This window comes from Aotus nancymaae, unplaced genomic scaffold (genome assembly GCF_030222135.1).
Source record: "Aotus nancymaae isolate 86718 unplaced genomic scaffold, 86718_ANA_hifiasm-v0.15.2.pri h1tg000006l, whole genome shotgun sequence".
In the NCBI taxonomy this organism is placed as follows: Eukaryota; Metazoa; Chordata; class Mammalia; order Primates; family Aotidae; genus Aotus; species Aotus nancymaae.
This window is the reverse complement of record NW_026988417.1, coordinates 80,771,370-80,799,228: the sequence shown is the minus strand read 5'-3', so window position 1 is coordinate 80,799,228 and position 27,859 is coordinate 80,771,370. Positions and strand designations below refer to the sequence as shown.

General features: G+C 39.0%; 1 long non-coding RNA gene across 2 annotated transcripts; it reads left to right on the top strand.

Moving 5' to 3' along the window:
• Nucleotides 1-1,052: 1,052 nt before the first annotated feature.
• On the top strand, nucleotides 1,053-27,859 carry LOC105707054 (uncharacterized). 2 transcript variants are annotated; one of them, XR_001104987.2, is made up of 3 exons: nucleotides 1,053-1,139; nucleotides 25,169-25,408; nucleotides 27,763-27,859. It is a non-coding gene; the product is annotated as an uncharacterized LOC105707054 (long non-coding RNA). The 2 variants fall into 2 exon arrangements; XR_001104986.1 differs by lacking the exon at nucleotides 1,053-1,139 and adding an exon at nucleotides 18,922-19,040.

The window sequence follows — 27,859 nt, the reverse complement described above, 5'->3', positions numbered from 1 at the left end:
ATCAGGGAATTTGGATGAGAGAAAAGGGTACTTTCTAGACATAATGTTTTCCTGTGAAGAGTTCTTCCTATACATATAATCCTAAGGATAAGAGTAGACTGGGCTAGAAAGATGAGTTAAATTTCCTTTTGAATGGCATGGTTCTTTAATAAAACTCCCCTAAGAAAAGTTTGATAGAACAAGGAAATATGATTCGTTTTCTTCCCAAAAGATTTATTGGTTAGTGGGAAAGGTCTAGTTTTTCTGTATTTTCCATTGTTTATGTTGCATGATCATTGGAATAAAAATGAAGTTAGGGAAAAACCATAGTGAATTCCAGTCCTCAGGGAACGTAAGGTTCTAGCTAACGGAAGGTTTGTTGAAAAGTGTTTTTATTGTTCTGAATACTAATGATACCTTACAACAACACACTGCCTGTAGATATAAAAACTGAAGACGTTGGACGGATTAGTTATCAATACATCAGATCATTTCAGGACAGAATTTTATTAAAACAAAACAGAAAAAAATATAAAGTTATTTTTCTTATTATTTATATTTTTCTAATGAGGTATGAGAAAATCCTTTTATCAATTGGGTTTTTTAAAATTGTGGGGTTTTTTACAGCTTTATTTTAATGATATTATGATTTGAGTTCACAGAGACATTCCACAGCAAGGTACTTTAACTTCTTTGAAACCCAGTTTCTTCTCAGGAAAGTGGAGAAATTAGTCCTCTCTACCTCATATTAAGTGTTGTGAAGATCAAGATAAGGCACATACGGCACTTAGCAAGTGCTGGGCACATGGCAAAGGCTAAATGGATGTGAACTATTATACTATGATCCTTCTTGAGACCAGGTTATAATGGCAGTTTTGAACTACATGCTTGTGCCCTTCCCACCACCCCCAATTCATATGTTGAAACCATAACTTCCAGTGGGATGGTGGAGCCTTTCAGAGGCAATTAGGTCAGGAGGGTGGGGCCCTCATCATGGGATTGGTGCCCTTTTAAGAAGAGGCAGGAGTGAGCTCACCTTCTGTCTCCTCTTCACGAAGTCAGGACACAGCAAGAAGATGGCCATCTGTGAACCAGAAGGAGAGCCTCAGCAGAACCCAACGATGCTGGTACCGAATCTTGGACTTCCCAGCCTTCAGACTGTGAGTGAGTCTCTGTTGTTTAAGCTTCCCTTGTCTATGGGATTGCGTTATAGCAGCCCAAACAGAGTAAGATGATGGCACTGATGTCACGTCTATCTGCAACATACCCAATCTGTCCCGTGTTACAGATTGTATTTTCCAAAGATGGCTGCAACAATATCTTGCATCCCATGTGTGCTCTCCTTACAGGGTAATGTTGCCGTGCCGCCCATCGAAGGGGAGTCACAGTTCACTCTCCTTGAAGATGGAGGGCCTCTGTGACTTCCTTGACCAAGAAAGTTGATTGAAAGTGATGCTATGTGATTTATGAGGTCATAAAAATGCCATATACTTCTATCATGTTTCTTGGGACATCTGCTTTCAAAAAAGTCAGTTGCCATATACACAGTCCATCTTCCCTGAGGTGCCATACTGTACGGAAGCCCAGGCTAGCCCATGCAGAGAGACCACGTGCAGAAACTCTGAAACCAAATGGATTGGGGCAGGGGTGGGGGTGGGGGCGGTGCCTGGTTTTCACCCAGGCGCCCAGTCCTCATTATAACAGCTCTAGCCATTGTTTGGCTGCAACCACAGGAGAGGCCTCAAGCCAGAACTACCATGCCCAGCCCTTCCTGAATTCTTGACTCCGAGATTCCAGGATTGTAAAAAATATTTTAGCAGTAATTATTTGTTTTGCAATAATAGTCATGAAACAGTCTGCTTTTGTCACTTGAGCCTTCCTACTGACAAAAAGAGGTTCAAGTGTGAGATAACAGAGTAAATATCATACTGAGCAAATCTTAAGTTTGCTCACAGAAAAACACTAAAATGTGAAATATCTTTAGTTCTGAAAGGGTTTAGGGCTCTCAAAAGCACAGGCCTTTTGCAGAACAGCCATGTCACCCACGTGTCAGTCATTACTCATGTCTACCACTGTTCCTCAGCTAAGTTTTCTCCTCAGAAGGGGATGACTATTATAGTTCTACTTTATAAAGAAGTTTGAAGCTTGTGTGCTAATTACTACTGAACACTTTTAAATATTCAAAAATTAATAACTGTTACTCTAAATGCAAACTGAAAATGCAAGTTGGGTATGTTACCATGCTACCCGACAACCCCCTCAGGCTGTCCACACATTATACCACTCCCACTGGACAGCGATGAGTGCCATTCATCTTCCCCATAGCCTCACTCCCTGGTAGAGTATGGGAATGTTCATATTCTGCCACATGTATAAGCAAGTATTAGCGAAGAGATATAAAAGAAGTTGTTCAATCTCATTCAGTCCTTTGTCCTTTTGTCATTCCACAAGATCCACTTTAAGGCAGCCTTGACAATATTTTAGTGTAGGATGAGCTAATCATCTACTAGAATTAGGTAAACAGTCTTGTGTTAAATGCAAATGTGTGTATGTTGTATGTGTGTGCACTTAGGACAGAAGGGGATGGAGAGGGGTGGGGAGACGCAGGCCTGATAGAACGTCAGAGCCACAGCCGTGTCCTGTAAATGTTAGACTGTTGAGCCTGCCAGATTTTTACGCTTTTTTCCTCCAGGGAAAAGAGTGTTTATACAGACTTTCTAGCAAATCACATTTATTAAATACTACTCATCACAGCAATGTAAGATTATTTCTAATATCCCTAGTGCTATTTTTAAAACATTGGTGAAGATTTAGATGGGGGAATTTGAAAGACTTGCTAAAAGCAACTCTGAAATGTGGACTCCTGATTATGGTTTTCCAAACACTCAATGTGCCTGTGTGTGAATTACTGTTCAGAATATTACAAATATTAGCTAACTGTACCCAGGGTGTTGATTAAAGTTCTTACACACACACACACACACACACACACACACACACGTTCAACTCATTCTGCTTAGGTGAAATATTGTAAACTGTTTTTCTGACAATTTGGCAACTCACATGCACAATATAAAACCAAATCTGTTCTTTGACTTTTAAGTAGCTGCATAATCTGCCCCCATGTTACGCTGTCATCTCACTGACACTCTTCCCCCAACACACTCCACTCCAGTCATATGTATGTCTTCCCTATTTCTCCAACATGCTTGGGCTCAGTGTGCCACATCACCTGTGCTTCTGCGGTCCATCCTGCCTGGAACGTTCCCTCGGATGGTCACATGGCTGCTTCCTTCACTTCACTCAAGTGTCTTCACAGATGCTACTTCCTCAAGAAGTCTATCCCCATCATCTTCGTACTTCTCAGTCTCTGTTCTTTTCTCCCTTTTTCTTCATAGAATTTATCCTTACTTGGCCTTTTGTAAGACAGTAATTAATTAATTAGTTAATTTTTTGTCTGTCTCTACCACTAGGATGTGAAGCCTATATTGGTAGAAAATTTTCTCCTTGGTTCACTGCTTTATCGCTAGTGCCTGTAACAGGATAGGTCCTCAAAAGCTTTGTGGAATGAATGGGTCGAATAGTATTCATCCAAACTCTATCTTTACTTATATTCTGTTGTGTTATAGCTTTCTTTTTAAAATTGTATATATTTGAAATGTACAACATGCTGTTTTGATTTATGTATGTTATAACTTTCTTAATTCATTGAATTCTGATAGGTGATGTTTGAGTGATTCTTTGAAATGCAATCCATAGTACAGAGTCGGCTGGTGCATTCTGGGCAGTTACACAAAGGTTGGCTCTTGGTAGCTACTGCGGAGACTAGGGTTGGTATCAGTGACATTTGTTTATCCACTTTGTTTATTTGTTTATACAACAAAATTCTGAAACATGATGTGTCAGGAACTATAGTAGCTCAATAGCAAGGTATAAGGAATCTCTGCCCTCATCAAAAATAAAGTCTATCAGGGAAGATAGGCAATTAAACAAGCAATTAAAATCAATCATGGTAGTGCTATTATGAGATAAATAGAGGATGATATGGAACAGGAATAAGAGGAAGAGGTGGCTTCTGCCAGTTTATGGGAGCTGACTGTTAAATTTCCAGGAATTTAATAATGTCTGTAATTTACACAGACATTATTAAAACATATACACTATCAAAAACTGTTATGTAAACTTATAATTAGATAAGTTATATTAAAAATAAATTAGATAAATTATACTAAAAAGCAGAGGTAATAAATGGCCCATCATTTTCTAATGATCTTGCTCCTGAGGTTCTGAAATCGAGGCAGTAATTAATAACCTACTAAGCAAAAAACGCTCAGGACCAGACAGATTCACAGCTGAATTCTACCTGCAGTACAAAGAACTGGTATCATTTCTTCTGAAACTATTCCAAAACAATTGAAAAAGAGGGACTCCTCCTTAACTCATTTTATGAGGCTAGGACCATCCTGACGCCAAAACCTGGCAGAGACAAAATAAAAAAAAGGAAATTTCAGGCCAATATCCCTAATGAACATAGATACAAAAATCCTCAATAAAATACTGGCAAACTGAATCCAGCAGCACATCAAAAAGCTTATCTACCACAATCAAGTTGGCTTCATCTCTGGGATGCAAGGTGGGGTCACCATATGCAAATCAACAAATGTAATCCATCACATAAATAGAACCAATGACAAAAACCACATGATTATCTCTGTAGATGCAGAATTCATTCAATGACACATTTTCTTCATTGTGTCAATGGTCTTTACCATTTGGTATGTTTTTGGAGTGGCTGGTACTGGTTTTTCCTTTCCATATTTAGTGCTTCCTTCAGGAGCTCTTGTAAAGCAGGCCTGGTGGTGACAAAATCCTTCAGCATTTGCTGAATCTTCTTCTAGCTCATGGTTTTTGCAGGGACATGGATGAAGCTGGAATAGATTAATAACAAGTTCTTTTTTATTCTTTTTTCTCTAATCTTGTCTTCACACTTTATTTGATTAAGTTGATCCTCAATCTCTGATATCCTTTCTTCTGTGTGATCGATTTGGCTGTTGATACTTGTGTATGCTTCATGAAGTTCTCATGCTGTGTTTTTCAGCTCATCAGGTCATTTATTTTCTTCTCTAAACTGTTTATTCTAGTTAGTAGTTTCTGTAACATTTTATCAAGGTTCTTAGCTTCCTTGCATTGGGTTAGAACATGCTTCTTTAGTTTGGAGAGGTTTGTTATCACCCAGCTTCTGAAGCCTACTTCTGTCAATTTTTCAAACTCATTCCCCATCCAGCTTTGTTTCCTTGCTGGTGAGGAGTTGTGATCCTTTGGAGGAGAAGAGGCATTCTGGTTTTTTGAATTTTCAACCTTTTTGTCCTGTTTTTTCCTCAACTTCATGGATTTATCTCCCTTTGGTCTTTGACATTGGTGACTTTCACATGGGGTTTTTGTGTAAGTGTCATTTTTGTTGATGTTGATGTTATAGTTTTCTGTTTGTTAGTTTTCCTTCTAACAGTCAGGCCCCTCTTCTGAAGGTTTGCTGAAGTTTGCTGGAGGTCCACTCCAGACCCTGTTTGCCTGGGTATCTCCAGCGGAGGCTGCAGAACAGCAAAGATCGTTGCCTGTTCCTTCCTCTGGAAGCTTTGCCCCAGATGGGCACCCACCAGATGCCAGCCAGTGCTCTCCTGTATAAGGTGTCTGTTGACCCCTGCTGGGAGGTGTCTCCCTTGAGGAGGCAGTCTGTCCCTTATCAGAGCTTGAGTGTTGTGGTGGGAGATCCATTGCTCTCTTCAGAGTTGGCAGGCAGGAATGTTTAAGTCTGCTGAAGCTGCGTCCGCAGCTGCGCCTTCCCCCAGCTGCCTCAGTTTCTTTTTTGTAGTAGTAGATTTAATAGCTTCTCTACTAATACTTTCTATCATGCTGATTTTAGTTGTATCTTTGTATTTGCATTCAGGGCCTTCATTTTGGCTGAAGGAAAGAAAACATTCAGACATTGATTTACTGAATCCTGGGAGAAATAACCTCCTGTAGGCTTGCTTATGTGTAGCCCTAATGCTTTGGTATCCCAGAGGATAAGCCTGGACTATTGATTCTTTGCAAAACCTATAAATGTGTTAACAAACTCCTCTTTGAGTATCCCAGACTGGAATTCCAGGCTTTCTGGAAAAACTGCAGAGGACATTGTTTTCAGGTTTCTCTACCATTTGTCTTCTACAGAAATCACCAGAGTATAATATTATTAAGAGTGTCTATTTTTATTTTTTTAATTTTTGAATATCATATATCTAGAAATTTAGTCAGCTTCTGATATCTGATGCATTAGCTCCCATTGACGGCAAAACCTTCACCTGTCATTTTGGTGAATGATGTATCCAGATCCTGTTATATCATTATGAGGCCACAAATGGAAAAGTAAAAACAAATGAAAGCACAGTATAAAAACTGTGTTTCCAGAAGCATTTAAAAAGAATTTCCAGTCGCTCTCTCTCTTTTTTCTTTAAATCTGCTCCCAGAGTGTACCATTTAATGACATTGATGCCTGGTCTTCATTTTTTTATTTTTTTAAATAGAGAACATGGCCCTTGTATAGTTTGTGATCATGACTTGAAAATTTTTGTATTTCCATGAGTATCTTTCAGGGCAATTAAAAAAAATACAGGAATGAGTGCAGTGGCTCATGCCTGTAATCCCAGGACTTTGGGAGGCAGAAGCAGGAGGATTGCTTGAGCCCAGGAGTTTGAGACCAGCCTGGGCAACATAGTGAGACTCTATCCCTACCAAAACTGTAAAAGTTAGCCAGATATGGTGGTGCGTGTTTGTAGTCCCAGCTACTTGGGAGGCGGAGGTGGGAGGATTGCTTGAGCTTGAGAGGTTGAGGCTGCAGTGAGCCATGATTATTGCACTCTAACCTGGGCAACAGAGCAAGACCCTGTCTCAAAAAAAAAAAAAATAGAAACCACTTTTTATAGAATTTCTTTTGGACAATTCTACACTTAAAAATTATGCTTGTGCTGTTTCCAGTGATCTGAAATAAGAAAAATTCCCTAGGGATTTATATCATTTCAACTCTTAAGAAGAAAGTATAGACAGGCATATTTCAGGTGTAGCATACATGGAGTTAATTAAGTTGCCATTTATTTTGCTATCCAGAGAGGAACCATTAATTTTGTCAAAAAGATGTAATGCTTTTGTGTCTTCAAAAAATCTAATAAAACATAGCTTCCCACTTCATACAGAAGAAAATTCTGATAGTTTTTTCTCCATTATGCAACTGGGAAGAGCCAAACAGAGAATACTTTCCTTGTGCTGGGGCTGGAATAATGAAGAAAGCCGCAGACCTTGGGCAAATTACTTCTCTAAGTGTGTTGAAAAGTCTGTTTTAAATTAAGAACTGATGGAGTGAGCAGCACTGTTTTTATAGCAAGGGCGATTTAAAAAATGTTCCTTGTAAAAATATTACATGAAAAATATTAGTTTTAGTTTTTGTTAAAATAAGATTTTATTGACTTTCTACCAGAAGAATAGAAATAGGAAATAGCAAAAGGCAGCAATTTCTCCTTTCAGTACAGTCTCCCAAAAGTAATGCCTTTTAACAACATGTAATCAGTGATATGTTGACATGACTGTTAAGACTATTATGAAAAGGCCAAAGAAAGCAGCATGAAAGCAAGATTGACAGACTCATGCAGGGAAACAAAGGCTAGTTCCTGGCTCACTCTCCAAAGGGCACTCCTGCATGAGCCTCCACAGGTTCACACTCATTGTTAGAGTATGATTACCCTTCTGCTTTCCAGGTACTTTTATATCAAGGCTTCAAAGTGCTTTATAAATATATGCATGAGAAAAAAGTACCTTTAAGGATCATATTAGGTAAAGTAATTTGCCTTAGCTGTAAGCTGTCTAGAAAATGGGACATCCAAATGCAATAATTTTTTCTGGACTCTGAAGATTGCACAAGAACCAGCCTCTGTTTTTGGTCCATCCTGCTCACCACTAAAATGTGAATTGTCCAGATTCTTTTGCACTGGCAACCCTGTGCTGAGCTCAGCCATCAGGACCTTCCCTGCATGAGGCGAGGGTGCTTATTTTATTTTATTTCACATCCACATTGCCACACCACTCAGAAGTTTGGCAATTTCCAAGGGTGTTTCCCTGGACAGGACACAGAACTCTGCTTTTTATGGAAACTTCTACCTAAACATCCTTTTAAATTCAGGGAATCCAATTCCCTCCTGGAGAGAGACCAGATCTCCCTTTGACCTCAAAGCCTCAAATCCCCCACCAACCACTAATAGGACACTACTTTATTCCCAGTCTAACCCTGAAATCCACAAGCTATTAACACTTCCCTGAGCAAGAGAGCCCAGCATTCAGAAAAGATTAGCCAGATGTTATTTTCATTTGAGCAAACAACCTTCTCATTCCTTGGCTAATGAGTCTATATAGCAGTGGGAAAAATTGTTAATATATTATTTTGGGGGGACCATTTGTCAATGACTGTAGATTACCACAGATATAAAACGGTAATGCCACTTGGAGCAGATGTGGTATCTTCACTGAAACAGCAAAAGGAGACATAGCCCTTGGCTTGTATGTAGTTACTGATCTAGCAAATGCTTTTTGACCTCTCTATCAGCTAAGTTTGTTTTCAAGGTGCAGGGATAGCAGGATACCTTACTGACTTGTCTAAGGGCCATCTACGTGAATTCATGTAGAGATTTTCTCTTATAATGTGGTTTGGAGGGAACAGAATTTTATGCTAGTCCATTATGTTTATGAAATTATGCTAATTGCACTGCATGAGTAGGAACTATCAAGAACCTATATGCCTTAAGTGAGCACATGAATGGGAGAGGGTGAGCCAATTCAGTTGCAAGGATCTGTCACGTAGGTAAAGTTAGGTATCCAGTCACCTTTTTTGGGTACTCTGGGATATCCCTACTAAAGTGAAATATAAGTTTCTGCATCTTGCCTGGTCCACTGCAAGGAAGGAGGCACAGCATTTTGTAGGCTTCTTTGGATTTGAGAGGTTTCATAGACCACATACGGGGACGCTGCTCCTATTGTTTGCTGGAAAATCTGTAAGGCTGCCAGTTTTGAGTAGGATTCACACCAAGAAAAGGAACAAAAGGCTCTTCAGCAAGTGTAGGCTGCTTCCCCCTTATGATCTATTAGACTCAAGCCATTAAACATTAGTTTCAGACAGATGTTATAGAGAGCTTCTGGTAGGCTCACGGAGCGAGACTCTCAGGTGTTTGGAATAAGACTTGGCCTCTTCTGACAGCTATTCTTGACTTGAAAAACACCTTTTAGCTTGCTGTTGGGTGAGTCAAAGACTGGACACCTGACTTTTTAAAATAAGAAAATATGCATCATAAATTTAGACATGCACATATCATTCCAGAGTAAAATGAAAATGTTGTATATGAGACAGGGCCAAGAAGAGTCAGGAGGCACAAATAAACTGCATGAGCAGGTGGCTCAGAACTTCACAGTAGCTGCTCTTACTATCCTGTTTTTCCCTTGGACAACAGCTCCAATTCATTGGGGTAATTCTCTATGACCAGCTGAAGGAGGAGAAAGAATGGGGCTGCTTATGAATGGATGGTATGTGGACCTCTAACAGAAATGGATAGTCACTGCATGAATTACAGCCCCATGTGGATGGCACTGAGAGATAGTGATGAAAGAAAATGTTCTCAGGAGGCAGAATTTTGGGCAGCCTTTTGGGTGTCTATTTAATGTGGAAGGGGAGATAGCTCAAAGTATGAATTTATACAAACTGATTGGCCATTGGTTAGGAATTGGAAAGAAGAAAATAAGAAGAGTGGTGACAAGGTCTGGGGAGACGTCTGTGATGGGCCTCTCAGCATGGGCACAGAGAGGGAAGATATTGGTGTCCCATGGAAATGCCAATTTGTGGGCATCCAAGTGGTGAATGAGTGCTTTGAATAATTAAATGGATAATTTAATTATTAGATACTTAAATAATTAAATGGATAATAATTAGATGGATTATCTCTCTTAGGAAGGTCAGTCAGCCTATTTCCCTAGCCATTTATATGTTTGGCTAGAGAATCATACAGATGGCTAGGGAAATAGGTGGACATGGTGCCAGGAATGGAGGCTATACGTGGGCTCACCATTATGGGCTCAGTCTCACCATGACTGATTTGTCTATGCTGTGACTGAGTATTCAATCTGCCTATAGCAATATGAACCTGCAATCTCATATCATTCATGATATTCAGGTCAGTCTCCTGTGGAATGGCATATGTAGACTCATTTGTGGCACCATATGGAGACAAATCTTGTGAGGACAGGGTGTTATTTACATGATGCAGTATATTCCTTAAACAAGTGCCTAATATAAGTTCCCCAGTGTGGGAAACCGTATGTCCAAGATTCAAGGGCTGGAGATGAGAATGGACTTCCTTATACCAAATATTTGTTTTTGGGAATGTTTTCTTCCCATCCCTGCAATCTTGGATTCTGTGAATTTATAGTACCAGAAGGAGAAATGAATCCATAAGGAAATACAACAATAATTCAATTGAATTAAAAGATGAAATTACCCGTTGACCATTTTAGGTTGATGAAGCAAAGCAGAGAAGAGCTTATCGCATGTACTGGCTGGGTGATTGATCCTGAGAAATGAATATGCAGTGGGATGAGGAGGATTATTTATGGAATCCCAGTGGGGTTCATGGCTACTTAGGACTTTATTACCCCGTGGCCCTTGGCAATAGAAAATTGTGGCAGTGTAGTAAAGATAGGACCACCAAAGGACTCAGCTCCTCTAGGACTAAAGTTGATTCAGGCAATCAGGTTAAAAACCCATTCAACCAAGGTACTTTAATAGAATAAGGAAACATGAAATGGGCATTGGAATAAAGACGTTGTGGTTAACAACTTAGACCTACTGACCAGTTACAGAAGCAGGGATTTTAACAGCTATGTCCTCTGATCGTTGCCTCTTGTCCCCATGTTTCCTCCCACTCCTTTTATGAAGAACACTGCTGATGGCTAACATTTTTAGGTTGCAAGTGACCTGGCCTTGAAGATATGGTAGCTGGTTGGGAACACAAAGTCGTCACCTAGGCAAAGGATGAGAGAGGATGTCAAGAAGTAGGACTAGGCTGGACTCTTTCTGCTGCTTTACCAGATCTGTCCTCCACCCTCATCTATCACTGTCTGTGTGGCTATTCATCAATGGACTTTGCCTCTGGCTCCTGATTGGGTTTGCCCAGTGGAAAGCAGAAGAGAGTGAGGTTGTGGCTCCTTCTCTTCATAGAGTTGCAGGTTGGCCATGCCCATTACCTGAAGCCTACAGCCCTTTTGCCACCTAACAACCTCCTCCGGGGTTAGATAGCCACTAAACTATCTTGACCCCTCAAGATTAGGGGGTAATAGGTTCCCCTCTATTAGTAGCCAGTAGTTAAGGAACTATCTCTGGTTTGTTCCTTAAATCCTGCCCATAATAGTCTCTTTAAATAATTCTCAAATTACCTTGCCTTAGTATGTCCCACTGGAACTCTGATTCATGCACATACTTTGTTCTTTACAACTACTCAATGGCGTAGATGGGTAGGTGATGTCACTTCCATGCTTAAAATGCTTTAGTGGCTTGTCATTGCAATTGAAATAAAACCCAAAGAGTATGATTTGCAAAGCTGTCCTTGACCTGGTGTCTGCCTCTCTCTCCAAGCCAATTTCTCCCCAATTTCCTTCAACCCTGTTGCACAAAGCCGCTTTAAGATCCTCAGTGGCTCTTTCTCTTGAAGTGCTCATCCCCAAGATCTGCCTGCCTGTACTTCAAATTTCAATTTAAATATCACTTCTTCAGAGTCTTTCCCTAGCTTTCAGTCAAAAGCAGTCATCTAAACACTGTCACATTATCCTATATTAATTCTCCTCATAGGACTTAATAACAAGCAATTAACACTTGCTGGTATTTTCTTGTCCGTTTTTATACCTTTAATCATCTATCAATTATGTAAATCGTGTCTTCCTTCCTTCCTTCCTTCTCTCTTTCTTTCTCTCTCTTTCTTTCTTTCTCCCTTCCTTCCTTTCTCCCTTCCTTCCTTCCTTCCTTCCTTCCTTCCTTCCTTCCTCTCTCTCTTTCTTTCTTTCTTCTCTCTCTCTCTTTCTTTCTTTCTTCTTTTCACAGGATCTCACTCTGTTGCCCAGGCTGGAGTCTGGAGTGCAGATGTATGATCATGGCTCACTGCAGCCTTGACCTCCCTGGGCTCAGGTAATGCTCCTACCTTGGCCTCCCAAGTAGCTGGGACCACAGGTATGCACCACCATGCCTAGCTAATTTTTGTATTTTTTGCAGAGGCAGAGTTTCACTGTATTGCCCAAGTTGGTCTTAAATTCCTGGACTCAAGTGATTCTCCCATCTCGGCCTCCCAAAATGCTGAGATTACTGGCATGAACCACTGCACCTGGCCCCACTATCTTCTAGAAGAAAAATTTCCTGAGCACTAGCTTTTAATATTTGTTGATATTGAATAAAAAAGCAGGGATTAGCTCCATCCTATCGATAAGGTAACAAGAGTTCAGAGATTACAGTGTCAGAATCAGCACCTGTGACTCCTGATATCCATATACCAGAGTCCATTCCTCATCTAATTTCTCAAGCCTAAAAATGTTATGGGAAAGATATGTAATCAATCTAAGTGTCTATCAATGAATGAATGAATAAAGAAAATCTGGTATATGTACACAATGAAATAATCAGCCGTAAAAAGGAAAACTGCCATTTTCCACCATCATGGATGAATCTGGAGGATATTATGTAAAATAAAATCAGCCAGGCACAGAAAAACAATCTCATGATCTCACTGATATGTGGAATCTAGAGAAGTTGATCTCGTAGAAGTAAGGAGCAGTGGTAACCGGGAGGAGAGATGGGGAGATGTTGGTCAAAGGATACGTAACTACAGTTGGACAGGAAGAAGAAATTTTAAGAGACCTATTTTATGGCAAGGTGACTATAGTTAATGATGATATAATGTATTCTTGAAAAATGTAAAGACAGTGGATGTTATGTGCTCTTGCCACAAAAGTAACAATGATGTTGGTAATACCTTTTGTTAGTTAGCCAAATTTAGCCATTCGACAATATATATGTACTTCAAACCATCATGTTGTGTATGATAAAAACATGCAATGTACTCTTTCAATTTTGAAACATAAATTTAAAAGATGCAGAAGCAAAATAAAATAAAAATGCTATGGGAGACGATATACTAGGAGGTAGTGAGTACACCTTAACTTATGTGAGACAGAACTCCTGGAAAAATCATGGGAGCCTTCTGTCTCTTTAGCCCATGCTAGATTTAGAAATGGATTGTTCTCTGATATTCAATTACCATTTCCCAAAGAGGAACACAAAGCTGTTGCACAATTCAGTAAGATGTTAAGAAGATATTCCATGATTTAGCAGCCAAAACAACTTTGTTAATTAAATATTTGGCTAATGTCTCTTTACTGTAGGAATTCCTAGAGCCTTTAATATGTTTCTTGTGAAGGAGGCAAATGTACTATGCAAAGCTACCCCAACTGATTAGAATAGAAATAGAAAATACTTTCATGAGAATCCTACTAACATTTCATAGAACATGCATTTCCTGGGCCAAAGTTGAGTAAATGCCAAATTAAATCCTAGTGATAGACATCATATTGGCAGAATGATTTATCACAATAATAAATTTAATAATGAATTATTTTATGTGTAGAGAAGGAAGAGGGAGTGTGTTTGTATTGGCGTCTTCTGAATTTTGTTCTTGTGTGTCATTTATTCAATTTTGTATGAAAGTCTTTTTCTTTTTTTCAAGTTTGTGTCTGCCAACATTTTATTTCCCTTGTCAAACCATGTATTACTTCTGACTATTCTGGTAGAAGTTTTGAAAGATTTTCAAGCCTACTGCAAATGTCTTCTGTCCAGATCCAGATAATTTCTAAAGGATTCTGCTTGATGTCGCATTACTGCGAGGGCTGTTTACACTGCTGTAGTTTGTAGTCTATTTGCTTATAGTATGAATTATGTCATTAAGAAGACTTAAAGTATACAAACTTGTGTAACAAAGATGTTTCAATGAGAAAAAAAGGGACTTCAACTAGAATGTAAAGAGCACAAGAATAAAGTCAAGGAAGGAAGGAAGGAAGAAGGGAGGGATCAAAGGAGGGATGAAGGAAGGGAAGAAGGAAGGGAAAGAAGGACAAGGAAAAAGGCTAAACCTGCTAAAATGCTGGGATGATTGGCATGGAGAGGTGCCATCACTGGAGAAAGCAGGTTAGAACTCAAAATGGGATTAAGTATCTCATACTCCCAAAATAATAGGGAAGAATCTTTACAAAGCTGAATTTGGCAACGATTTATTGGTTATGCATTCCCGTGGGCATCCAGAGTGATTTTTTTTTTTCCTTTGCAGAATCTCAATACGCTCTGGAGAATTAGATGGACTGGAAAGATTGATTCTTTTGATTATTTGTGAGCATTCTTGGCAGTTCCTTGAGTGGCAGTAACACTGAGTAAACTCCTACCTCAAAAATATCTTAATAGATCTTGAGGTTCAGACTTATAAATTGTTAGATATATTAGTTTTTAGATTTCATATTTCAGTTATGTTGGATTCTCCTAACTCAATTCATGGCATGAATTCATGGTATTTTCAGAGTTCTCTAAAGTCTTTTCATATCACACTTTCTTTCTGAACAGTATGCTCCAGGAGGGCAAGAATCTTTTTGTTTGTTTACAGATGCATAACAACCATCTAAAACAATTCCTGGCTCACGGTGTTACAGTTTGGATTCGCCACTAGTAACTCAGATATCTGCCATTGGTAACAATGGCAAGTGTTCAATAAATATTTCTTGAATGAATGAATAAATAGTGAGTGGTGTACTCACAGATTGAATGTCAGGCTCTCATTTGGTTGAAGCTGTAACTGTGTGAACAAAGATTCAGAAGGGATTCTTAGGATTTAAACAAGGCCAATGACTTTTGATTCAAGATACTAAAGGATGTACAGATGCTGCTACTTAATGGCATCAACAAAAAATTAACTGTTCTTCTAAACATCTAGGGAAATGAAAGAAGTAAAGGAGATAGGCAATGGAACGACTGGTGATAGAAGAAAAGAGAGAAGGAGGAAAAGCTCAGGGAAGAAAGATTGGACAAACTTAGAAATTGAGGCGGGCTTCATGTGACCTAGAGTGGGAAACTCAGGTCCGAAAATCCTGTATCTGCAATTCTGAAATTATGAAAGCATGAAAACAAACATTTTTTCTTAATTCATTTGATAGCAAAACTTGACCTGAATTACTGTGAAGGTCTTCATAGTCTTTCTCTTATGTAGTGGGAATATTTCTTCATTTTACTGCAATAAGATTAATATTGTGGATAAAAAGAGTCAAACTCTGTAAAATATTTGAAAGGTTTTATTCTAAGCCAAATATGAATGACCAAGGCCTGAGGCACAGTCTGAAGAGGTCCTGAGAATATGTGCCCAAGGTGGTTGGGTTACAGCTTGCTTTGTACATTTCAGGGGAACAGAATTTACAGGCAGATATCAATCAATATTTGTAAGGCATAAGCTGGCTTAGTCCAGAAAGGCAGGGCAACTTGAAGCAGGGGCTTCCAGGTCATAGGTAGCTTCAAATGTTTCTTGACTAGCACTTGGTTGAAAGAGTTATTAACTAAAGAACTGGAATCAATAAAAAGGAATGTCTGAATTAAGATAAGAGATTTTGGAGGCCAAGCTTCTTATTATGTAGGTGAAGCCTCCAGGTAGCAGGCTTCAGAGAGAATAGATACAAATGTCTCCTATCAGACTTCAGAAGGTGCCAAACTCTTAATCTCTCCTGGATCAGGAAAAGACCTGGAAAGGAAAGGGGATTCTCTATAGAATGTAGATTTTTCCCACAGGAGACAGCTTTGTAAGGTTATTTCAAAATATGCCAAAGAAATATATTTTGGGGTAAAGTATTCAGATTTCTTTCAGGATCTGCTATCTATCATGTGATGCTATACTAAAGTTAGATTGGAATTTGGTATGTTATTGCTACAAAGAGTCTATTTTGTCAGTCTTAAGATCTCTGTTTTAATGCTAATGCTGATGAGTTGTGCCTGAATTCCAAAGGGAGGAGAGTATAATGAAGGATGTTTGGATGCCCCTTCTTCCCATCATGGCCTGAACTAGTTTTTCAGGTTAACTTTGTAATACCCTTGGCAGAGAGAAAGGATACATTCAGTCAGTTGGGGGATATAGTCAGTCAGTTGGGGGGCTTTATTTTTGGTTTACAATATGATTGATTATGGGGTATTGTTCTAGACTCTTCTCTGATATACATATATGAATGTCATTATCTTTATAAAAATCAAGAAAATTCTGGACTCTCAAACACCTCTGGCCCCAAGGGCTTCAGATAAGGGGTTGTGGACCTGTATAACTAACATCTCACAAAGATATATGAAAAGGGAATACATTTGTCCAGATCTCAGAGTATTATATGGGTGTCTAGGGTTTAATTGTGTCTCCCTCACCTCCAAATTCTTATGTTCAAGCCCTCATCCTCAAGTATCTCAACATGTGACCTTATTTAGAAATAGGTCTTTATAGTGGTAATCAAGTTAAAATAAGGTCATTAGGGTAGGACCTAATGCAGTATGACTGGTGTTCATATAAAAAGAGGAAATTTGGATATGGACAGCATAGAGAGAAGACAATGAGAAGAGACACAGAGAGAAGATCACCATCTACAAGCCAAGAAGAGAGGCTAGAACAGATCCTTTCCTCATAGCTCTCAGAAGCAAGTAACCCTGCCCACATCTTGATCTTGGACTTCGTGAGACAATAAATTTCTGTTGTTTAAGTCACCCAGTCTGTGATACTTTGTTACAGGTCCATAGGAAACAGATACAGTAGATATGCAAGTGCTGTGAACGCCAAATATCTGAGACAGGTCTCAGTCAATTTAGAAAGTTTATTTTTTCAAGGTTAAGGACACACCCATAACACAGCCTCAGGAAGTCCTGACATTATGTGCCCAAGGTGGTCAGGGGTGCAGTTTGCTTTTATACATTTTAGGGAGACATGAGACATCAATCAATGTGTGTATGATGTACATTGGTTCGTTTAGATAAAGTGGAACAATTTGAAGTGAAGGCTTCCAGGTTAGAAGTAGATAAGAGACAAAAGGTTGCCTTCTTTTGAGTCTTTGATCAGCCTTCCACTGAATACACAATTTAGTCTGACTTAGTGACTCTGCATTTTTACATAAACAAAAGGACAGTGGAAGCAATCAGATATGCATTTTTCTCAGGTAAGCCTCACAGGGATGACTTTGAGCTCTGTCTGTCCTTTGTCCTAAAGAAATTTCCCATGGGCAAATTGTGAGGGAGGTATATAGCTTCTTATCTTTGTAGCTATCTTATTTAGGAATAAAATGGGAGGCAGGCTTGTCTGACATAGTTCCCAGCTTGATGTTACTCTTGGCTTGGTGATTTCGAGATTCCAAGATTTATTTTCCTATCACAGTGCCTCTACAGGAAATGCAAGTGATATTAGTGTGTTGCAAGTGAAGAGTGTAAGACTCGCCTGGCACAGTGGGATTACACCTGTAATCCCAGTGCTTTGGGAGGCACGGCAGGAGGATCGCTTGAGGCCAGGAATTCGAGATCAGCCCAGGCAACATGGCTAGACCCCAGTCTTCACAAAAAAATTAAAAATTATCTGAGTTGGGAGACGGAGGTGGGAGCTCACTTGAGCCCAGGAATTCAAGACTACGGTGAGTTATGACCATGCACTTCAGCCTAGGTGACAGAGTAAGGCCCTGTCTTTCTAAAACTAAAATAAAAAATATAAGGCCAAAAGTGGATTAAAAGTTTGAATTGGAGATAAATAGTTCCAGGGTTGTTTCAGTATCTTGATGCTGTCATCAAGGACCTGGCCCCTCTTTTCTTGCCTTTTTCCCCGTTTTTCTTCTCCTCTCTTCTCTCTCTCTTCTGTCTCCTCCCTCCTCCCTCCTCCATCTTCCCTCTCCCTCCCCCTTCCCCTTCCTCCTCTTCCTGTTCCTCCTCCTCCTCCTCCTCCTTCTTCACCATCAATGTGGAAGCAGTATTTCTCTTTATGGCTATAAAATAGCATCAATTGCTCCAAGTATTATATCCTCATAGGACAAAATGTAAAATAGAAAAGGAAGAGGTTCTTCTTGAGGCTTTCTCAGCAGACTCTCCCTATATTTAGTTCATTGGTCAGAACCAAATCACATGGCTATTGCCTACTGCAGGAAGGCTGGGACAGTCTGTTCTGCCACATCCATTTCCAGGAAGTGAATTAGTACCCATGCATGCACTGGTAAATAGGGGAATTATGTTGATATACTGTGGAAGTCGTGTTGGTGTAGCAAAAGAGCAGAACAAAGCAGCCTAGCAGGAGAGAGAATTAATAATAACTTTTAGCAGGAATGGTAAAAGCCTTTAGCTGTACAGGCAGGAGCCTTTTTTAACTTTGTGAAGGAAAATTTAAAATGAATGCTTATACCTGCCACTCCCTCATGTGAGGGCTCCTGTTACCCCTGAGTCTCATACAACTCTAAGCCTGGCAGGTTCCACTTCCTCCTACACTCACTCTATCAGCAGCCTCACTGTCTCAGAATTCTGGAATACATTCCATATTGTTCTTTCTTTCTTTCTCTTTTAAAAGTGACTTCTTAAGCATAACATGAACTATATGTGAATATATGAACCAGAAATGAATAGTCCATGTTGTTCTAATGCATTTTATTATATCCTGAGTATCCCTAGCTAGCTTAACTGCCTGCCTAGGGTTGTCCAAGTTATATTCTGAAATACCCACTATTTTTTTTTAGGTCTACTTTTACCCCCAACCCCTTCTTTTTCCTATAAGCTCTGTTATTTTTAGGGCCTAATCTTGCAAAAAAACAAGGATTTCCAGTAATGGACTTGCAGCTGAAACAACTGAATCTGACATTTTCAGTCCCTGTCCCAAGAAGGGCTCTGTCAGCTGGAAGAAGCAGGCGCAATGACTCATTGGGTAGAGGTCAGTAATGTCTGTCTCATAGTGCATATGGACATAACTTTACTCTCACAGGTTCAATATTTGTCATGATGAGAATGGTTCCGAAAAAGTAAAAATTGTTACAGCTGAATGTGGAGACTGATGGTTTAATGTCACTGGTAGGAGACTGTCATTGAAGTGCGATTTGTATTGTGACTAATGGATTTGTGAATGAGGCTGGGAAAGGCTTTGTGGTTCATCCTTGCCATTATGTGGATGTAGAAGAGGGGAATGAGAGGCTGGTCAACTAGATTAGCAAAGCATTTTTATTTATGCACAGCAGATCTTTGAGCAGCCCCAGGTTACAGAAGCTGCTTGGAAATGTGGAGATGAGGATTTACTGGCCAATGCTTAAGCATTCAGGGGAATTTTTGGAGTGGAGTATAAGTGTGAACACCCAGACAGGCCACAAACTTCCAGAAGTAGCTTTCCTTGCAGGAAGCTAGAGCGTATTAGCAACCTGAGCCAGCCTGAAACATGAGTCACACAGTCCCCCCGGCCTGACCTGCCCCTGGATAGCAGAACCCACACTACTGGGCCACTGGGGGATAATTGTAGGTTCTCCATAAGGCACTTCTCTGCATTCAGTCAACTGAGAGGAGAGAAAGACCATCAATCTTGCTTTAAGTGGCAAAATACCTTTCACAACTCCCTCTAGCAATTACCTAGATTCTTCTTAAAGATCGCCAGTGACAGGTAACTCACTCTCTATGGAATCTATAGTATATAGTTAAGAGAATGGACCCAAGCCAGACTGCCTGAGTTCAAATTCCAGTTACTCTACTCAACCAACGATCTGACCTTGATCAAATTATTTAACATTCTGTGTCTCAGTCCTTTCATCTGTAAAATTATGGTAATAATATACAGCATAAGGTTGTGAAGATTATATATATATACACACACATATATATACACACACATATATATATTTAGTTAGAACATAATTAAGTTATATATATACATTGTTATATATATACATAACTTTGTATATATAACATATATATATATATAAAAATTAGAGAAGCCTAGCACCATACAAGTGTCATTCTTATTACTATTATGTAATGATTTTTATTAGAATGACCAAAATGGAGGTCATCCAAATCAGAATACATAGTCTGACCAGAAATTTCATTCCATTGCTTGATTGAACTGAAAAGTTAAGTTGGATATCAAAATATTTATAAAAAACATTTGTTACTTTTACCCATCTCCTGGCCTCCTATTCTTTCTTCCACTTATTCTTCTGGAAACTATCTAGCAGTTTCTCTCTGGAGGACTGCATTCTCTGCTTTCAGAATAAGTACTTCAAATGCTTCAAGTAGGGATGACACTGCCTTCAGCTTCAGGAATGAACAGGGGATTCAACCAATCCCCTGACCATGTGATTGGTTCAGAGTTGGGCATGAAACATTGTCAGAGCCAGTGGGGAACGAGTGTTTTGCCAGGTCAGCTGGGAGAAGCACCACAGATGTATTCATTGTACCATTTGGACCTGGGGGGTTTTTGGAGCTGCTGGCAGCCATTTGGCAGTATATAATACCTAAGGAAAGAAAGCCGTGGCATATGTTCGTTATTTTTTTTGGCCACTGAGCACCTTCGAACAACTTTTCTATGTTGATGAATTCCCCAATTTATGAGACCACCTTTGTCTGTAAAAGCTGGATTCTTACCTTCACGTCTTTCTTAATCCAGTATATATGTGTTCTGGGGTTTGCTATCAGTCCCACCCTTGCCAGACTTTTAATCAGAAGCCAATGAGGTAAATAAGGATTTTATTCTGGGGAGGTGGTAGCAGCTTTATTCCATTTCTAGAACTTTATTCTGGGGGAGGCAGTAGCAGCTTTATTCCAATAGCAATAATTCTAGCAGGAGCATCCAGTGCCTGGAATTAGAACTGTTGGGACCAGTTATACTAACAATGGTGTCTCCAGTGAGATGGGTTTTAACATGACTTGCAGTTGAGTTACTGGCTACAAGTCCCCAAATTTCATTCTCAAATCTTTCCAAAGGTAGTGTGAACTACCTAAAATACTTTAGTAAATTTAGTTTTCTGCTTAAACTATCCATAGTTGGTTCCTGTTGTTTGCATTTGGGAACAATAAGTAACACAGAATTAAAGCAGAGAAAAGCAGATTCAGGAGATGGAAAGAGACCAGGTCCTAGAGATGTCATGTGGGTTCTCAGATCCAGCCACACCTGAAGCCAGAACCCCTTGCTTCTTCATTTATATGAAGCAATGAATTCTCATTTTCTTTAAGCCAATTAGAGTTGTATTTTTGAAGCTTGCCTTCAAATACAGATACTCATTCACTTACAATGGGGTTACATCTTGATTGTAGATATTCCCATTGTAAGTGGGAAATATTGTAAGTAAAGTTCAGCTATGGTACTTTCCACTTACAATGGGTTTATCCAAAGGTAACCACATCATAAGTTGAGGAGTGTACTGAAGGCATATGGCTTTGGCACCATTGTAAAGTAGAAAAATCTAAGTCGAACCTTCATAAATTGAGGATCATCTATAATCTCAATTGATATCACCATCTTCTTTTCTATTCTTATGTCTCATATGTGTTTTAATGCTTTTGACATAAAAGTTAAAATGAATAATATGTTTTTAAAAACCCATTTAATTCCCTTGGAGGCTATTTATTTCTGTGTTCTAAGATTTTTTTTTAAACAAGGCCAGGCATCTGTTAAATGATTAACATCGGATGAAGCCAGAAAAGAATTTGACAGTATTAATTCCATTTTCATGCTTGTAAAATTTTTGACTGTTTTAGCTTTTAAAAAAATGTGACATATTTAATTATGGAAAGCGAAATTAAATACATGATTTTTCTAGTTGATTTCTAAAGTTTTATTAACTTGCAAATAAGCCAGATACTAATGTTTTATATTTAAGCATTAAACTTCACATGGTTGCATACATTTTTTTGTAATAACCTCCCTACATTGCATTATAAAAACAGAAATTACACGTTCACTCAAATGGATGTTTTCTTTTTGGTGGAAGTGTTTCTAGAGTACATATAATTTATTAAAATGTTTGACACCAAACTCCTTTTTCTGTCATTATAATTTCTGGCACATACATTTCACATAAATGTTGGTCAAAGGATGTTTCTAGTACCTCTCTCACCCCAAAAGTTGTTGTTTCTCGAAATTTGTGAGACAAAATTATACACTTTTCTTTTTCAGAGCAGGGTCATATGGGCCAGTGAGTTTATCCATTGGCATGTGATTTGGACTTTCATCAAGCCAGCTAACCAAGATGAAACCAAAAGTGAAATGTCAACTTATTTGAATGAACACATCTGTGTTACTTAAAAAAAAAAGCATGTTGGCATAACACACACAAACATGATATTGGATTTATTTTTATTCTTTGAACTTAAAAATGTCGTTGATTCTTATCATTACAGAAGGAAAATGAATATTTTTAAAAAGAGTGAAATGATAGAAACATTCAAAAGGAAAAAAGTATCCAGAATATTACTATCAAACATAACCATTGTTATTTTGGAATATTATCTTTAAGTCTTTTAACTAGACATATATTTTAATATACCTTGTCATTTTTGAGATAATTATGTCTACATAGTTTTATACAATTCTTTTTAATTAACTTCATAATAGAATAGCTGTAAAGCATTAATTTTGTATCATCTGCAATTTGGATGAAATTATTCCATTGCATGACATTGTTACTTTGTGAATATGAGAATTTATAAAATTAAGAAATTATTTTAATTTTATAATCATTATAGATCTAGAATAAAGTCTTAATTTTTATAATCTAATTATATGTTTGGTAGTGTTGGGCTTAAAATGCATTATAATTTCACTTAATTTTCCAGATTACCGTGAGTGGTATATAAAAATGGTAGCATTAGCTTTATTTAACGGTAGGGAGTTAGGGGCTGGTGGTGCCGGTATGATATAATACACGTTACACAGTCAAGAGACTTGAGTGTCTGAAGCCTGGCTCCTTTCAAAAGCAATGAAGTCTGTGATGTTGGCCAAGTGACCCTGGATTTTAATTTCTTCAGCTGAAGGTTAGGGGATGAAATTAGATCGGGGTTCCCAAGATAAAGTCTGTGGATCAGTGTTCATTTTGGACAAAGTTCTATCTAATCTGTGATAAAAACAGAAAACAAGTCAGTAAGTTTTTCAGATAACAAAGCTGATTTAAATATATTTTTTCCCTCTCTTTCTCCCTGTAAGGTTACAGCCTCCTCAGGGACCACTGCCTTAGATGATGGTCCCTTCTGACTCTGAAATTCGGAAGCTATAAAGTAAGATCTTAGGGACTCGAGAAGTTAAATATCAACCTAGTGTGAGGGTCAGAAAGACAAAAAAGAAAACATAAAATATGTCATGAAGACAGAGAAAGAAGTTATTTGTGGTTTTTTAGCAATTCTGGATTTTTAATGCTATCTGCTGCTCTGTAAAGACAATAGAGGCAGGTTGACTGCAGTTAGAGAATGCAACTTCCTGTTCTGCTGGTGAAACTTCAGCCTAAATTCTTGGCAGAAGTTAACATTTAACATGACCTTAGTTAGGCCTTCCAGTTTTTCACATGATTAGATAAGGAGAAATTATTTAAATCAGCTTCACTAGTCTCATTTTACATTTTAATCTGATAAAACAGGGTGACCAGAAAGCCAGATCCCATGGAAGGAGAAAGGGGACATTTGCTTTTCCTTTTCATTTCCATTAGCTTTATGTCCTTATACCTGGAGAGCACATAAAGCTAGGGAAATCTGGGTTTTAAAATGCTGACTTGCAACTCACTAAGTGTAAAAACCAGTCATTAGTGCATTGATAGATGATTCTTTAGTGAATTTGGAAGTGAAATTATAGCTGCGATGACACATTTGCAGGCAAATGTTGGGGTGTGTGTAAAGAGCTGTGTGCCCAGGGTTCAAATCAGGGCTCTGGTGGCTGCATTTGGGTAGATGAGTCATTCATCTGTCATGACCTCTGGAGTTATCCTCATTCAGAGAGGTTTCAGGTCCCTTTATCATACATTACAGAAAACATTTATAAACCTTAAGTAGAATTTGAAATATTTTTCCAAACTAAAATATTATATTTACTTTTATCTACAAAATTCTGTTTTTGTAGTCTTCCAAATATTTCCCTCTAATTGCTTCTGTGCTGAATTCTTCACTTTGGTTGATGTGATTCAGTTCCATATGAAAGGCATAGCTCATCATTAAATGTCTGGAAATATACTGATAAAATATAATTGATTCTCATTTTAAAGTTTCACATTTTATTTTCTCATTCATTCAGAGTAACTTCTTATACAGTTTCTGTCTTTACAAATGCATAGCATAAATAGGTTTCAATTTCCTAGTTTCTCTCTTTTTAAAAGTGGGTGATAGAAAATGTGTATTTAATTTTTTCTGGTCCCTCATTCTGTCCAGGGTTTCCATTCATGTGGTTGTTCTTAAGCATTATGGACACACTTGGTTTCAGGGCATAAATGTATTTCCCTACTCAGCAATAGAAATGATTTTTCTCTGAACTGAGACTGTGGAATCGATGGCTCTGGCTAAATGATGTCTTTGAGTCTCGCTTTTTAATGTTTACCTCAGTTGCTTTTCCATTAACTCTAAGTTGCAGGGCACCTTTGCTCAAGGACACTTTTTTAGAGGTAAACAAAGTTGGCTGGAGGGCACACAGAGAGAAGGGATATGAAAGAGAGTCTCATGCCTGGTGGTCCAGCTGCTGTGGCATTCAGGAGGCAAAGTCTAAGAATGGGTCCAAGTGTTTAAGAGACTAGAGAAATGTTAGAAGACTCCCAGAACCTGGCCCCAAATCTCTTTTCAATCTGCTTTGTTCGTGGCAAAGGGCATTCATAAAGCAGGCAAGACAATCGGTGAAGCAATCAGCTATAAATAGTAGAGCCTCTGTTTGTTCAAAGACAGTGTGTTCTGTCAAGGACTATGAATATTTGGGTTCTTGCAAAGAACTGTGTCTAGTTTTACTCAAATTTGCAAGTGTGGATGAGAAAATCAAAGAAAGTGTCCAAGAGAACACAACACATCATACCGGTGTTTAATGTTCTATTTAATTTTGTTTTTTTGTTCTAGTCACAGGACGGAAAATTTCCACTTTGCCTAGATTGTCTGCTATTACAGGGCTACTCCACAAACTCCATTCACTTACGGAGCATCTGGCGCATCCCAGAAACCAAAGCATGAACATTAGAAACACGAAATAAACACATTCCCACCCATAGCCTTACTGAGGAGAAAGGCAAGAGAACCGAGAACTGTAACTCAACAATCCTGTGTGCTGAGTGCTACAAAGAGGGTGATGTGGAAAGAAAGGTGAGGACTTAGGGTAACTGACTCATCCATCCTGGTTTGTCTGACAGTTTTCTGGTTTTAACACTGAAAGTCTTGTGTCCTGGGAATCCCCTGAGTCCCAAGCAAACCCAGACAGTTGGTTGTCTTAGTGAGGTACTCAGTGGGAGTTTCTGGAGTGAGTAGGAGGGAGTAATGGGATTGGGGAGGGAAGAGGATGGTAGAAAATTTCCCAGACAAGAAGAAATGTTTAAGCTGCATCTGAAAGCTGAGGAAGAAAAAGATAGGTGTGCTAGGCAGAATAATGGCTCCCGAAAATAAGCGGGCCTAATATTAGCACCTGTGAATGTTATCTTTTATGGCAAAAGGGATTTTGCAAATGTGATTAAATTATGGATCTTGAGGCGGAGTGTTCTGGATTTTCTGGGTGGGCTTCTGTGTAACCATGAATGTTCTTATAAAAAGGAGATAGAAATCTGCTAACAGAGGAGCAGACACTGGAAGAGGTGACAATGGAAGCAGGAGGTCAGAGTAGTGAACAAGAAGGGTCACCAGCCCTGGAATGCATATGGGCTCCAGAGGCTAGGAAAGACAAGGAAATAGATTCTTTCCCAGAGCATCCAGAAGGAACTAGCCTTGCAACACCTTGTAGCTGAGTGAAACTGATTTCTGGTTTCCGGCCTGTAGATGGTAAGAAAATAAGTGAGTGCTGTTTTAAGCCGCTAAGCTTGCAGTGATTTGTTTCAGCAGCAACAGGAGATGAATACAGGAGGGAATGCAAGGAATGGCAATCTAGGCAGAAGGCTAGCATGACAAGGCTTATAAGAAGGCAAGGGATGTGCAGGGTACCACAGGCAGTCCGTGTGGCTGCAGCAAAGCATGCATGGAAACACAGTAGGAGTGGGAGCTCCAGAGAGGGGCAGAACTGGGCTATAAAAGAGTTTTTTCTCCATATTGAAGATGATGAAGACATACTCAGTGCTTTAAAGTAGGGCCATAATGTGATCATATAGCTTTATGGAAAAGTCTTCTTGGTAACAGGATGGGAAAGTAGATATTTGTGGGGAGGAAGAAGATTCAAAGAAGCAGAGAAATTTACTTAGAACGATTATATTGTCCAGGCAAGAAAAGATAGGACTCTTGATGGCCAATGGGGATGAAGAACAGGGGCAGTTTCTAGAGATTCTTTGGAGGTGGATTATGTAAGACTTGGTGTCCACCCAGTGAGGCAAAGAAAAGGTTGGAATTTTCATTTGGGTGCTGTGGGGGATGGGGCTGTCAAAGCGGAAATGGGAATACAAGAGGAGTAGCGTGTATACAGGCTGTGGGCGGGAATGATGTGTTAGCTTTCAGGATTATAGAGGAATGAAATGCTTTCAAATGAGTGCATCTTTATTCAATTCAAAAATTTAATGCCACTTATAATCATTGGGCATCTCTCAAGATGTGAAAGATTGAAATTACAGTTTAAAAACCTATATTACAGGGCCAGGCGCGGTGGCTCACCCCTGTAATCCCAGCACTTTGGGAGGCTGAGGCAGGCAGATCAAGGGGTCAGGAGTTCAAGACCAGCCTGGCCAACATAGTGAAACCCTGTCTCTACTAAAAATACAAAAAATTAGCTGGGCATGGTGGCAGGTGCCTGTAATCCCAGCTAGTGGGGAGGCTGAGGCAGGAGAATGGCTTGAACCCAGGAGGTGGAGAGTGCAGTGAGCTGAAACCATGCCATTGCACTCCAGGCTGGGTGACAGTGTGAGACTCTGACTCGAAAAAAAACCCAAAACAAAAATCCTAAGTTACAGGCCAAATGTGATGCCTCACACCTGTAATCTTAGGAGTTTGGGAAGCCGAGGTGAGAGGATTGCTTGAGGCCAGGGAGTTTGAGCAAGACTCCATCTAAGTTATGGTATTACATCACAAAAATACAACTATTTCTGTACTTAAAAATACCACGGAATACTGAAAACAGGCATTTTAGTCACCATTATTTCATTTTTGACTTTTGGAAATACACTTCTGTTTCAAGGTTCTACTTAATTTTCCCTTTTCCTCTGCTGGAATAAAAATATCCTATATTATAGGTATTTTTATATTTATCTTATTTCTTAATTTAGGGAGTTAAGCTTCTTAAAACTAGGACCACATTACATTCAACTTTGTGTCCTCACAACCTAGTACAGGATCTGCACATAGTGATTTCACACTTGAATATAAAGGCATAAGGCACACCTTTGGTCGTGGAGAGTAAAAATCTAGTTTGGTGACATGCTAAGGCTCCTTTATGAATTTTCCACTGTTGTCAGGTTTTTTTCAAAGTGATAAAATTTCCACACATTAAAGAAAAATTTGACTCAATAATTTTTCTTTCATCTCTTTAGGACTCTTCCTCATGAACCATAGAGAAAAATGACAGCAGTAGTAAGATAATGCATAAATTATCTTCCTTAAAGATGGTTTATACGTACAGGGCAGAGT